This window comes from Pinus tabuliformis, chromosome 7, assembly GCF_031772625.1.
Source record: "Pinus tabuliformis cultivar Carrire ecotype Pingquan chromosome 7, CPIR1, whole genome shotgun sequence".
Classification (NCBI taxonomy): Eukaryota; Viridiplantae; Streptophyta; class Pinopsida; order Pinales; family Pinaceae; genus Pinus; species Pinus tabuliformis.
This window is the reverse complement of record NC_142293.1, coordinates 1,920,445,933-1,920,461,604: the sequence shown is the minus strand read 5'-3', so window position 1 is coordinate 1,920,461,604 and position 15,672 is coordinate 1,920,445,933.

Genomic DNA, 15,672 nt, shown 5'->3' with positions numbered 1-15,672 from the left:
CTTATAAACAAGGGTGATGAAGTGGTGAGGCAGCCTCGTCAAGACTCCATAGTAGTTGCACTTAGAGAGAGACTTGCAATAGATGTTCAAAGAATCATCTGATGGTTTCCATGTCCAACCCATGCCAAGGAACCATTGTTGGGCATAAATTGCATCAAGAAGGTACACGAACATAAAGAAGCTTTCTTGCTTATCCTTAGGTAGACTCTGGGCATTAGAGACATGAACTTTTAGCTGAAGATCCAACATGTCTATCAGTTGAATGGATTTCCTTCATTTGTCAACTAATCCAATACAACACCCCAACACTACGGAAAGGTCTCTGTGATCTCTTAACCATACAAGAGACATGAAAAGATGATCAATAGTTGGTAGGCCTTCCTAAGTGACTTAATCTTGTAGACCTAGTTGGTTGTCGCCTTAAACTTTGATGGTTCTTTTACCCAATGCTTCATGATGTCTCTAGTGTTCACATTGTTATTGGGAGTATAAAAGAGTGAATCCATGTGGTTCACCGATTGTGGAAAGTGATACATCTGATGGTAGTTTTTCGACCTGAAGGTGGCAAGTTTGGTTCCAATGGAACTACTCAATATCATCGTCTTGGTATCGGTATGTGAGGGAATCTAGTGAATGATATCCACACACAGGAGGGTGGGTTACCTACATGCAACCCTGTACAAGCCTAACTTGTGGATGTTTACATATACTTATCAATTTTCTAGATATTCCTTGAAGTTACTTGCAAATATGTCTTTTATTTCCTACCATGTTATCTTGATGTTCTTCTCTATGAAAAATTGTGTGTCCGCATAGACTGAAAAATTAATTATCACTTGTTCAACCACATCTCCAGTGTTGCTCTCTATAGTATCCTTTGATCCAACTCTCTTGGAAACCATGCTCCTTGTATTGCTGAGAAGCTTCTCAAAAACTGATGTACCTGGAGATAGAGAGGACACTCATGCCATGAAAATGTTAGCTTAAAATAAAAAATCACTTCAGGAATTAATCATGCAACAAACTTGGAAAATTCTAGGCAATATTGTACAGTTTTGACTTTTAGAGGTGAGGGACAGTTAGTTGGATCTGTTCATTGTGTAGTTCGAACTACTAGTGAAAGCTACTGATGAGTGCAACTACATAGTTCACAGTCCAGTGTGGCTTGTTGAGGACTCAAACTACACAATGTATAATTTAGTTTGGCTGGATTTTGGATGGGACTATGCATTGTGTCGTCCCAATCTAAAGCTACTGATGAGTGCAACTACATAGTTCACAGTCCAGTGTGGCTTGTTGAGGACTCAAACTACACAATGTATAATTTAGTTTGGTTGGATTTTGGATGGGACTATGCATTGTGTCATCCCAATCAGAAAGACTCTTAGACTGTCTCCTGGAACTGCGAAGAACATAGTTGGAGCTAGTCACTGGCAGCCTTTGCGCAATTCCTAGAGCCAAGGCAAAGCCTTGATTTCCAAAGATGTGCAGTGCCTGCCAGGGAGAGCTAGATCCGGGCCAAGGCAGCCCAGATCTGCCCAAGGGAAACTTGAAAACGAGTAGATCCTAATGCATGAGTGAAGGATCATGCAGATCCGAGTGAATGGTAATGCATGCAATAAAAAAAATGTAGGAATCAGTCAAACAGGTGAACACTGAAGCTTGTGGGGAGAGTCACCTCAATGGAAACCGTTAGGGAAAAAACTGGGTTATGGATGCAATGATTAGGAACGACAATGAAAAACTTGAAAGAAAACTTCTACAAGTTAAAACAAACCAAAACGCTATCGGTCATTCAATAAAACATGCAACACAACACTCACACATGTGAAGGAAACAAAAGCAAAAAAATCCTTGAAAAGCAAAACTTACTTAGAAACGTTGTGTCGACTGTGTTGAAGGTTCTTAGATGGATTGAGAATTCTAGGCTCCAAGATCGAATGTGAAAATGATCTCTAGTGGTGTCCATTTAAATAGATTTGATTGATTTATGGTTTATGACATACATGCCAAAAATTTAGGAAAAAGTGACAATTGACGGTAGTTTCTAAAATTAACTCAAGTGTAACTCCCACTGCTAAAAATAGATTGTTATTTTTAGGGTGGTTTTTGCTTTTTGATATTTTTCTTTTTCAAGAAGGTATTCTATCCATGCATGGAGAAATTGCGCAGTTCTGGAGGGAACCAAAAAACCTGTCCGCACATGCATCAGACAATAGCTTAAGGAATGCTTCTGCACAATTCCTAGGTTGAGTGGCTCTAGATGCCTCTCATGCTCTGCACAGTTTCCTAGCTGAAGACAAGCTGACAGTTGGCTCTGCGAGGTTCTAGAGCCAAAGCTCACTACTGGGCTGAACTGCACATTTCCTGAGAGTAATTTTGGCTTCCCTCTAGGATCTCACTGTTGGGATGAACTACACATTTCTTGAGAGCAAGGTTGGCTTCCCTCTAGGATTGCACAGATTGTGGAGGTAGTGAAAGAACTAGATCACAACCAAGTCACGGGGAGTTTAGCTTGTGGTTAGACAACAAAGAAAGTAAGAAACACAAGCTGCAAAGAAAAATATGAACTCAAATGAAAGCACAAGTACCTGGGCAATGCAAGACAAGCCTACTAAGATTTTAGGAGGGGGGCTCCAAAACGAAGGGAAGGAAACATTTTGGAGGGTGGATGTAGCCGCTACAACAGTGGGGTAGGTAAATCAGTATTGTACTAGATGGATTATATTAACTGCTTTTTTTCGTTTCTTTACAATTAACTAAATCATTTATTGATAAATAGCACAACATATATGTTAGGGTCCCACCCTAACCCCCTTATTTATGTCATGGGATCACGTCATAGTCAAGAGTCAATAAAGCCCATATTAATATTTGTAAGTGGTTAACCCACAATTAATGACGGGACCACAGTTAGTTGCAAATGGGCGGTAGTATTAGATAGATGGTATTAATAAAACCCACGATATTGGCCCGTGGTATTACATGTATGAGTCATATATAAAGGATAGAGACTCCCTGCGAGGAGCATCGTGTCTTGTTTTGTAATCGAGCTCTGCTCTATTGGAGGTTGCCCCCTCAAAGAGGCCTGTGAACATTTCTCTCTGAATAATAAAATCATTGCTATTCTGTGTTCTGGGTATATTTTCTTCGCATATTCTGTGTTCTCGATATCTTTTCTTCGCAAATTCTATGTTTGGGTATTGCTTTGCAGGTTAAGAGCATAACAAGTGGTATCATAGCACTTTCCAGGGCTCGGTGGGATCTCCAAATTTTAGCAAAAAAAATTTTGGCTAGAGACGTGTTCCGGCGTCTTTAAACCACGGGATCTGTCGTTAAGCGCATAAACCTGCGGATTTGGGGAGGCATGCACACAGGAAATACAAGAGGTGGTCACGTCTGTTGGACTCCCTTGTAACCCCTGTGGGTACCCCTTCGAGTAGTAGCGCATTAGACAGAACCGCGCATGGACTGTCTTCCACGTACCCTCTGGGTATATAGGAAGCCCCCTAGCTCCCTTGAAACCTCGCCATAGATAAACCTTCGGTCGTCTTGTGGCTACAGTACACTGAGAACAGCACTCGGAGAGCTTACTCGCACGTACGATAGGGTAGTCGGGTTGTACGGCTAAGGGTACGGTCGATCCTCCTTAGTTAGAGCCCTGAAACATTGGGCCGAGTACTACTGTCAGAGCCTTATGTATATTGCGATCTATAGCACCTGACACTCCCCAAGACCATAGTTCCCTTTCTATTGGGGGGATCACACATCATCTATTCCAGATTAGCAGCAACAGTTGTTCCACCATTCAGATCTCTCAGATCCACCAGATCGGAGTAGTTGTGAAGGGTTCCTGTACCTGGATATAATTTTCGCAGGACTTTTGGCGGCATTGATATTTTGAGGATTTGGTGACTGCAGTATTGATCAGGAAGGAGTAAAACTCCGTTAGGAGTTTTCCAAAAAGAAAAAAAAAAGAGTCTGAGATCTTCTGGGGCGCTTATTGGTGACCTAGCCCATCAGTATCAGGACGACGAGCTGAGCACGGTGGTACCATTCAATTTCTTAGTAAAAATTTTTAGGCAGTCCCAATTTTTCATCAGGTTGGTGTACGGTAGAAACTTGCGCTCAAGCGATGGCCAATGAAAGGATCGACAAAATTGAAAACCATGTGCACTCCCTCCAAACTGCGGTGAACAAGATCGAACTTGAGCTTCAAGGAATGACTAACCACATACAACTTGAGCTTAAGGGAATAGGTAACCAGATACAGGAGGCACTTCTAAAGGGCAAGGAGCCAGCCCACGAGGAGGCGTATAATGGCCATGAATACCATGAGGGTGAGTCTAGCCACTCTCCTCACATTTGGCACTCCCATCCACCACCCAGTCAACGACCTCCCAAGTTGGATATGCAGAAATTTGACGGTTCTCACACGTCCGCATGGCTAGCACAAATGGAGCAGTATTTCCAATTGAATCATATCACAGATGAGGTGACTAAGCTTATGGTGGGCACCATGTACTTGGACAATGAACGATGGCAATGGAAGGAATGGCATCAGCGTTGCAATGGACATTTTCAGAATTGGGCCCAATTTGCTAAAACTCTTCGCAGTCGCTTTGAACAGGAAGACTCTTTTTTGGGGCGTCTCACTAAGCTCCGACAGACGGGTACAGTGGAGGAATATATTACTGCTTTTGAAGCCTTAGCCTTCCACACTAAGGGTCTCACAGATGAGTTCTACATGGAATGCTTTATCAGCGGTCTTAAAGAAGTCATCAAAGCTCAGGTTCTACTCCACCACCCTCCCACATGGACAGAGGCTTGCCAGGTAGCCCGTAAGGTGGAACGTGCATTAACAGCCCAATCCAGCCGCCCCAACTTCCCCGCTAAAGGTCGTCCCTCACAGGCTCCCAATATGACTCAGACACTTAAGATTCAAAAGGTGTCACCTGCGGAAATGGCCGAAAGAAGGAAGCAAGGACCATGTTACTACTGTGATGAAAAATATTCCCCGGGTCATAAATGCAAAGAGCACAAGTTTTTTCAAATAGATGCCACTGACTACAGCTCTACCGAGGAAGATCCACCACTTGAGGAACCGGAGGCGATCGAAGAAGATAACCAACAGGAGATTGTATCTGATGAACCAATTATTTCGCTAAATGCATTGGCAGGAATTTCTTCCCCTCAAACTCTCAAAATCAGGGGTTTTCTTAAACATCGCCCCGTAGTAGTCTTGATTGATAGTGGAAGTACCCATAATTTCATCCACCAAAAGATCGTTGAAGCAGCACATTGTTTCGTCCGGGCAGTTTCTAACTTCCAAGTCCAGATTGCAGATGGGGGCACAATGAAATGTGAAGGTCGCTGTGAAAATGTCAAAATTAAAATGGGGGATTATCAATTGAAAACCCACATGTTTGCAATACACATGGGGGGTTGCGACATTTTCCTCGGCGCGGAATGGCTCCGCACTCTTGGGCCAATCACAATGGATTTCTAGGAGTTATATATGAGTTTTAAGCAGAACAACTCCACACATACCCTCTGTGGACTACAGGCGGGAGCCCCCTCTATCATCAGCTCACATAGGATGGAAAAATTGTTAAAAAAGTGCCATCATGGAGTGGTAGCTCAATTTAATGCCATCCAGGTAGTAGACACCATGCCTCCGCCAATTCATCCTGAGATGCAACAGATTTTAAATAAACATCGGACGGTCTTTGACAAGCCTCATGAGCTTCCACCCTCGCCAGGGGAACATGATCATAGCATCACATTGGTTCCAGGGGCCCAACCCCCAAATGTGCGGCCATACAGATATCCATTCACCCAAAAGAATGAAATAGAAAAAATCATCAAGGAATTGTTGGAAGCAGGTGTCATTCGTCCCAGCATTAGTCCTTATTCATCTCCAGTGGTCATGGTCCTCAAGAAAGATGGGGAGTGGCGGATGTGTCCAGACTTCCAGGCCCTCAATAAATTAACAGTCAAAGATAAATTTCCCATCCCAGTGGTTGACGATTTGCTGGACGAACTCAATGGGGCTCAATTCTTCACTAAGTTGGATCTTCGCTCAGGCTACCACCAAATTCGCATGAAGGAAGTTGACATTCTAGAGACAGCTTTCAGAACTCCTACAACACCGTGCAACCATGCTTGCCCATCTGCGCGAGAATCTTCATCAAGCTCATAACCGTATGAAGCAACAGGCTGACCAACATCGCTCAGAGCGCCAATTTCAAGAAGGGGATCAGGTCTTTTTGAGGCTGCAACCATATAATCAAACATCACTCAAAGACAAGGGTTGTCAAAAGCTCTCTCCAAAATTCTACAGACCATACCAAGTACTTCAGCGCATTGGAGAAGTTGCTTACAAGTTGGCTTTGCCACCTACAGCAAAAATCCACCCAGTTTTCCATGTATCGTGCCTCAAGAGAGTGATTGGGAACAATTGCCGAGTTCAAACCAGTCTACCTGAATTGGACGAAGAAGGATCAATCTGGCTTCAACCGGAACAGGTTCTAGACACACGAGATAAGCACCTGTGCGGCCGCATGCTTAAGGAGGTCCTCGTCAAATGGAAAGACACCTCTCCGGAAGATGCAACTTGGGAACCAGCCACTATTCTTCAGCAGTTTCCGCAACTTCAGCCTTGAGGACAAGGCTGGTCTTAAGGGGGAGGGCATGTTAGGGTCCCACCCTAACCCCCTCATTTATGTCATGGGATCACGTCATAGTCAAGAGTCAACAAAGCCCATATTAATATTTGTAAGTGGTTAACCCGCAATTAATGACGGGACCACAGTTAGTTGCAAATGGGCGGTAGTATTAGATAGATGGTATTAATAAAACCCACGATATTGGCCCGTGGTATTGCATGTATGAGTCATATATAAAGGATAGAGACTCCCTGCGAGGAGCATCGTGTCTTGTTTTGTAATCGAGCTCTGCTCTATTGGAGGTTGCCCCCTCGAAGAGGCCTGTGAAAATTTCTCTCTGAATAATAAAATCATTGCTATTCTGTGTTCTGGGTATATTTTCTTCGCATATTCTGTGTTCTCGGTATCTTTCCTTCGCAAATTCTATGTTTGGGTATTGCTTTGCAGGTTAAGAGCATAACAATATATGTAGCAGATCTAAACATAAGTATGATCAATGCATAAGAGTAGGAATACACATGAGCAAATAACCATGAGAGTAAACACCATCAAACACAAGAGCACACCAAATATTCGGTGAAAACTTTTCCAAGATAAAACCATTCTATAGTTTTTCTTTCTCTTTTTCTTCTTAAAAATATCATTTTATATGAATCACTAGGCACAACCAGCATGAAAGCCCCAACTTGCAATTTGCATGAGCAACCACTCACTCCAAGTAATTACCTAACAGAAGTCACCACTTCCACAACTATGTAGGCCCCAACTTGTTGGAGGTCTCTAAATCCAATATTTTCTCAGGCCACCACCTAAAGGAAGTTACCCAGGCCACCACTTACCCAAGACACCACCTACGAGGAAGTTACCCATGTCACCACCTAAAGGAAGTTTCCCAGGCCACCACTTTCCACTATTAAAAGAAAAAAAAATTACAATAAAAATTATCATGGTGATATTTTATCAAGAGCTATAAGGTAATATAAAGAGGTTATAACTTATAGAACTTATCATGCATATAAATTTATTAGCACGAGATGGCTTTTTCCTTTTTTCCTTTTATTCGTTTTCTCTTTTATGTATTTAATTTTGAAGAAAATTGTATATAAATTCATTAGTATCATGTGATTTTATGTTTTATCTATTCCTCTTTTTACTTTGAAGAGAAATATATGTTGATGTTAATAATTTGAAATCAATAGCCATTACCATATCATTAGATGCTATTTATGATTTTTTTACATGACGGAGTGTGAGACCACCTAGCCTATATTGAAATCCCTTTCTCATCCTTGTGAGCACAAAACAATCATTTTTTTGTAGTTTGAACCCTATTGCGGGAAAAAAATTTAGAATTTCAATGAGACTAAACTCCTCTCATGGCATGTCAAAATAATTTTACCCTTATGTGTGACTAAAATACCCTTTCGTTGTTGAAATATTGACAAAACTAAGTTTTATGGGGTGGGGTGGGGTGGGGGAGGGGGTGTGAATCAGTATTGTACTAGACAAATTATCTAAACATATTTTTCCTTTCTTTACAATTAACTGAATCATTCATTAATCAATAGCACAACATATAAGTAGAAAATATAAACATAAGTATGATCAATGCATAAGAGTAGGAATACACATGAACAAATAACCATGAGAGTAAACACCATCAAACACGAGAGGAAACCATTTATTAGGTGAAAACTTTTCTAAGAGAAAACCCATTGTGTCATTTCTATTTCCCTTATTCTTATTAATTATTTTATTTTACATCAATCATTAGTTGTAACTAGAATGCAAGCCCCAACTTGCAATGTATGTGAGCAACTACTTGCTCCAAGTAACTATCTAACAGAAGTCACCACTTCCACAACTATGCAGGACCCAACTTGTTGGAGGTCCCTAGCCCCAATAGTTTTCCAAGCCACCACCTAGAGGAAACTACCACTCCCTCAGCAAGCCACCACTTTCCACTAAAGGACCCAACCCTCAAAATCTTGATGACAACCGTTCATATATTTTTAAATGGGCCCACCAATCTCAAAACAACAATTGTAGGCCATAGTTCATTGATTTTCATACTAGACCCACAACAAAAACTCTCTATTCAATCAACAACACATTAGATACCTCTACAAAAAAAACTTTGATCACCAATCAAATATTCTCATACAATCACCAACATAATGAGAAAATCTAATGGCATACTCTGACAAAATCTTAGCTCATCACACCAATTATAACATCATACACTCACATTAGTATTATATTATAAACAAAACTATATATTTATTTTTTAATAAACATCCTCAAGTTGATTGTTAAGGATAAATCCATTCCTCAATCTTCCCTTATTCATTCTTACACTTCTAGGTAAGGGAAAGGGTTGGTTCCCATTACTGTTATATTAAAAAACACATAATTATTGGGTGGTTTGGCTTTTGGATAGATGCTTATATTTAGATATATCCATATTATGTTTTCAAATTTTATTATCTTTTATGCTTCATTATTATGATTACAGATATTTGATGATGATAGGATGTACTTATTTTAATCATGTTTATTTAATAAGGATGTATTGCTTAAGAAAGCAACTATTGTTATAAATAAAAGTTAAGAATGTGTTTTTGAAATGAGATAGTTATAAAGAGAAGAAGGTAGCATGAGGAATAGGTATATTTTATTAATAATATGTTAGGTGTGCGTTATATTGTTTCTGTGAATAGCCCCAATAATGAAACCCAGGGGTTAGAGAGGGGGTGACCACCACCCCTTCGTTGCGTCGGGCATAATGAGGGGCGACAACCCCCTTTGTTAGGGGTTTGAGGGTGACATTAGCCCCCCTCTCCAAGGTCCAAGACAGTGGCTCGGTGATTTTATTTTATTTTTAACCCTATATTAGGTGGGCAAACCTACCTATGGTTTTGTGCATGGTTTTTTCACATGGTTTTGGCAATGATGTTTTTCTGCCCATTTTATTTTGTAAATCTGGTCAAGTGAAATACAATTATGTTCTAATCTAGTGTTAATGGATTGGGGTTTATAGATGCTTCAACATGTATATATATGTATTTTAACATTCAAAGGAATATAATGAAAAATCAATCTGGTAGGACCCCGGTTTTTGGATCCAATGGAAAATATTTGTGTATATTCGTTTTATGTTTTATGCTCTCGCATTGTTTATTTTCTTTTTTCAGAATTTGTAATCAAGTAAATTTTTTTATGGGGTTAAAACCTACATTTGGTATCAAATTTGTTTCAGCTTCAAGGGGACGCCTTTGCTACTGAGGGTTTTTGCTCAGGCCTGTGTTAGACCCTGTTCAGTGGGAGATATGTGGGATCAATTCTTGAGGTGAAAGAATATGGCAAGCAGTGGAAAGATAGAGATTGAGAAATTTAATGGTCAGAGTTTTGAAAAAAATTGTATAACCTGTGGATGAAGGATGGAGACTTGGTGATAGAGAATCTGAACCCCATTAATACTTTGGTAAGCTAGTTTTTATCCGTTGATATAAAAATTTCAGATGAAGATAAGTGCATAATTTTTTTGTGTTCTCTACCAAATTCGTGGGATAGTCTGGTTGTTGCAATAGGTAGCAATGTGCTTTCCTTGTTGTTTGATGAAATAGTGTGATCATAACTATCGGAGCAAATGAGACAGAAAAATATGGAGGACTAGAATGGTGATGCCTTGTCTACACGAGGGAGTTCCAAGAAAATAACAAAAAAATCCTCGAGTGGGAGATCTAAATATAGAGGGAAACATAAATCTCTATGAAAGCCTATAAAGGAGTGCTGGAAATGCAGAAAGGAAGGGCTCTTAAAAAAGGATTATAGATCTAAAGATCCTGAGAAAGGAAAGGGATATGATGATGCCCCTTCTGCAAAAGCGAAAACCACCTCATATGAAGGTGAGGATGTGTATTTGGCTTCTTCTTCAAGTACACAAGTAGATCATGAGGAATGGTTCATTGACTCAGGTGTATCCTTTCACTTCACCCCCTAGAGGGAGTGGTTCTACAAGTGTGATAAATATGATAGTGGCAATGTCTTCTTAGCGGATGACCGGAAGGCTAGAATCATTGGTCGTGGAAAATTCAAGTTTAAGTTACAAGGTGGAGGGATTAGAACACTTCCGAGTGTTCTACATATTCCTCCATTGGCCAAAAATATGATTTTTGTAAGCAAGTTGAATGATGCAGGTGTAAAAATAGTGTTCGAGAAATATATCTGCAAGATGGTTTGAGGAGCATTGGTATTTATGTGCGGAGTTTGGATTGGAACTCTATAAAAGATTCAAGGTAACACTATTATTGATGGGTGAAATAGTTCTGGGGTTCCTAAGAGTGGAGGAAAAAGTCTAGTGGTCTCTAGATAAAATACGATGGTACGACATCAAAGGCTTGGACATATTGGAGAGAATGGCCTTTTAATATTTCATGGTAATGGTATGGTAGAAGGTATGTCGAATTTCTCTTTGGATTTATATTTCTGTGAAAATTGTGTATATGGGAAGTAGAATCGGATGAGTTTCCCCTCTGGTGCTAAGAGGGTGAAAAAATTTATATCAGATATTGTGCATAATGATATGTTTGAACCTGTGTTATTTCCATTATTGGGTAAGTCTATGTACTATTTATCATTTATATATGACTTCTCAAGGAATACATGGATATATTTTCTCATAAATAAATCTCTGGTCTTTGACAATTTTAAAGAATTTAAGGCTCTAGTGGAAAACCAGAGAGAGAAGAAGATAAAGCTGTTGAGGAAAAATAATGGTGGAGGGTTTTGCAAGAAGGAATTTGAAGAGTTTTATAGAAGTGTGGTATAGAACAGTAGAAGATTACTCCATAAACACCTCATAAAAATGGAGTTGCAAAAAGAGTGAACATGATATTGATGGAAAAGGCAAGAAGCTTGCTTAGTGGTGTTGGGTTAGGACAAGAATTCTAGACAGAGGCAGTGGAGGTTGCATGTTACCTGGTTAATAGATCACCTTCATCAATGTTGGAGGATATGACTCCACAGGAGGTATGGACTAGTAAGAAACCCTCTCTTTCACATTTGAGGGTATTTGGATGTGATGCATATATACATCGTCCAAAGGAGAAAAGGACGAACTTGGATAGTAAATATGAAAGGTGCATCATTATTGGGTATAAGGATGGTTTAAAATGTTATAAGCTTTGGAGCCTTGAAATAAGGAAATTTTTGTGCAGTCATGATGTGGTGTTTAGAGAGGTGAAAGTTTCTATTAAACATGAAGTTCTACCAAAGGACCTTAGAAGATAGAGTTTGAGCTAAAGGAGGAAGAATCAAACTCTACAACAGAAGATGAATCAGAAGATGAAGAGCCAGAAACTCTAACTGTGAGAAGATCCCTTCGAGAAATAGGGAAAACATAAATTTATATTCCAGTTGTTTTCTATTCAATTTTTTCTTTATCTATTACTGATGATGATTCCAGAACTATCAAGGAAGCAATATATTCAAAGGATGGAAAACTATGGAAAGATGCCATGGTTGATGAAATGGCATCTTTGCACAAAAAGGAGGCTCGGTATCAGGTGGAGTTATTGGATGGAAGGAAATCCATTAGCAGAAAATGGGTGTTTTAGAAGAAGATGGATGCAAAAGGAAAGGTGGAGAAATACAAAGTGCGGTTGGTAGCAAAAGGTTATTCCCAAGTGCCAGCAATTGATTTTGGTGATATTGTTTCTCCTATTGCCAAGGTAGCTTCTATTATATTACTTTTATATGTTGTTGTTGCTTTTGATTTTGAGGTAGAACAGATGGATACGAAGACAACATTTCCTCACGGGGATCTATAAGAAGAGACCCACATGAAGCAACCCAGAGGCTTTGTGGTGAATGGTAAGAAAGAACTAGTATGAATTTTAAAAAATCATTTGTATGGCCACTAAAATAGTCACCAAGGATGTGGTATGAAAAATCTGATACATATATACAAGGAATTGGATTCACCAAAAGAAAAGCAGACCACTGTGTGTATTTTAAATTAATTGGTGACCATGTTATTTACTTCATCTTATATGCGATGATATGTTGTTGATTGGAAATAACAAAGACATTATCCGAGAATTGAAGAACCAATTGGCCTCCAAATTCAACATGAGATATCTTGGTGTTGCAAACTAGATTTTGGGCATGGAAATTAAATGTGATCAGGAAAGGAGAAGCAGTGCTTAAAAAAGAGGAAGTATGCCAAGAAAATATTGTAGAGTTTTAATATGCAGGATAGTAAACTGGTGAAGGTTCTTATCCCTGTAGGTGTAAATTTATATGTTGAACAATGTCCCAAGACACAAGAAGAAGAAGACGACATGTCCCATGTTCCATATGCAATTGTAGGTGGTAGCTTGATGCATGCAATGGTAGGTACTAGACAAGACATTGCACTTGCAGTGGGAGTATTAAGAAGCTTTATGTAAAATTCAGGGAAGGAGCATTGGACAACATTGAACTGGGTTTTCAGGTATTTGCATGGCACTAGTGATTATGGTCTGGTCTACAAAGGAAGACCATGATTGGACAAAGTTTTGTACATCTGTGGATTTGTTGATGCCGACTGGGCTAGAGATCTAAATCAGAGAATATATACAACTAGGTATGTCTTTAATCTATTTGGAGGAGTAGTCAGTTAGATGAGTAAGAGAGATAAGTTGTAGTGGCACTTTCAACTACATAGGCATAATACATGGAAACCACTCATGCAAGAAAGGAAGAAGTTTGGTTACAGAGATTGTGTTCAATTATGGGGTTAGTAGAGCAAGCTATAAGGATAGATTGTGACAGGAAAAGTGCAATTTTATTGGCAAAGAAACCTTTTTATCATTCAAAGAAAAAGCACATTGATGTTCAATATCACTTTGTAAGGGATATGGTTGAGAACAAAAAGGTGTTGTTGGTAAAGGCAGACACTTTGAAGAATATTGTAGATGTATTGACAAAGTTTGTGAGCACTGACAAGTTCTCTTGGTGTAGAGAATAATGGGCATTGTAGGGTTGAACCAATGACTAAGCTCTCTTGTGGCCCCCTGTGGAAAGAAAGCAACAAGTGGGAGAATTTTGGGCGTGTCTTATGTTCATTCCATGACTAGCGCCATTAGTGAAGTTGGGGGGTTAGAGGGGGGGTGGTATCCCCACTCTATCAGGTCTGGAGCAGCACCCCGAGGAATTTTTTTTTGAACCGTGTATTAGGTGGGTGAACCTACCTATGGTTTTGGGCATAGCTTTTGCACATGGTTTTTGGAACGATGGTTTTCTGCCCATTGTGTTTTGTAGATCCAGTCAAGGGAACTAAGGTTATGTTCTAATCTAGGGTTAATGGATTTGGGTTTATGGATGCTTCGACATGTATACATATATGTATTGTAACATATAAAGGAACATAATGAAAAATCAATATCGTAGTCCGGGTTTTAGGATCCAAGGGAAAATATATATGTATATTTGTTTTATGTTTTTTTCTCTCTCTATTGTTTATTTTCTATTTTTAAAATTTGTATTCGGGTAATTTATGTATAAGGTTAAAACCTACATAATAAAGTTATTAAAAGAAAAAATAATTATAATAAAAATCATCATGGGAATATTTTATCAAGATCTATAACGTAATATAAAGAGGTTATAACTTATAGAAGTTATCATGTGTATACATTTATTAGCATGAGATGGATTTTTTCTTTTTCCTTTTATTTGTTTTCTCTTTTATGTTTATATATTTTTAAGAAAATTGTACATAATTTCATTAGGATCATGTGATTTTATGTTTTATCTATTATTATTTTTAGTTTGAAGAGAAATATATTTTAATGTTAAGAATTTGAAATCAATAGCCATTACCAGAGCATTGGATGTTTTTTATGATTTTTTTTATAAGGGATGTGAGGCCACCTAGCCTATTTTAAAATCCCTTTCTCATCCATGTGAGGAAAAAGTAATATTTTTTTGTAGTTTGAATCCTATTGGGGGAAAGAAAAACTAAAATTTCACTGAGACTAAACTCCTCTCGTGTCATGGTAAAGTATTTTTACCGTGATGTGTGACTAAAATGCCTTTTCATTGTTGGGAGATTGACAAAACTAAGTTTAGCAGGGAGGTGGGTGAATCAGTATTGTATTAGATGGATCATCTTAATCACTTTTTGTCATTTCTTTCCAATTAAATGAATCATTCATTAATCAGTAGAACAACATGTAAGTATCATATCTAAACATAAGTACTATCAATGCATAGGAGTAGGAATTCACATGAACAAATAACATTGAGAGTAAACTCTATCAAACACAAGAGGGCACCAAATATTAGGTGGAAATGTTTCCAAGAGAAAACACATTGTATCATTTGTCTTTCTCTTCTTCTTAATATTATTTTACATCAATCACTATCCACAAATAGTATGCAAGCACAACTTGAAATTTATGTGAGAAACTAGTCGCTCCATGTAACTACCTAAAAAAAGCCACCACTTCCATGACTATGTAGGCCCCAACTTGTTGGACATCCCAAACTCCAATATTTTCCTAGGCTACCATCTAAAGGAAGCTACCACTCCCTCATCAAGCCACTACTTTCCACTACAGGACCCAACCCTCAAACGCTTGTGGACCACTTTTCATATATTTTTAAACTAGGCCCACAAATCTCAAAACAACAATTGTAGGCCACATTTCACTGATTTCCATACTATACCCACAAAAAATATCTACTCAATAAACAACACATCAAATACCTCTACAACAAAAATCTTTGATCACCAAGCAAATGTGCTCATACAATCACCAACACACTACCAAAATCCAATGGAATACTCTAACAGAATATTAGCTCATCACACGAATAATAGCATCATACACTCAAGCTCATTAACAATGCTCTCAAGAAACACAACAGGGTATACATAGCATAAAGATTCATATAAAATGCTAGTAACAAAACACTCAACCCTACTCTTTACCACAACTAGAAATACAACAATATA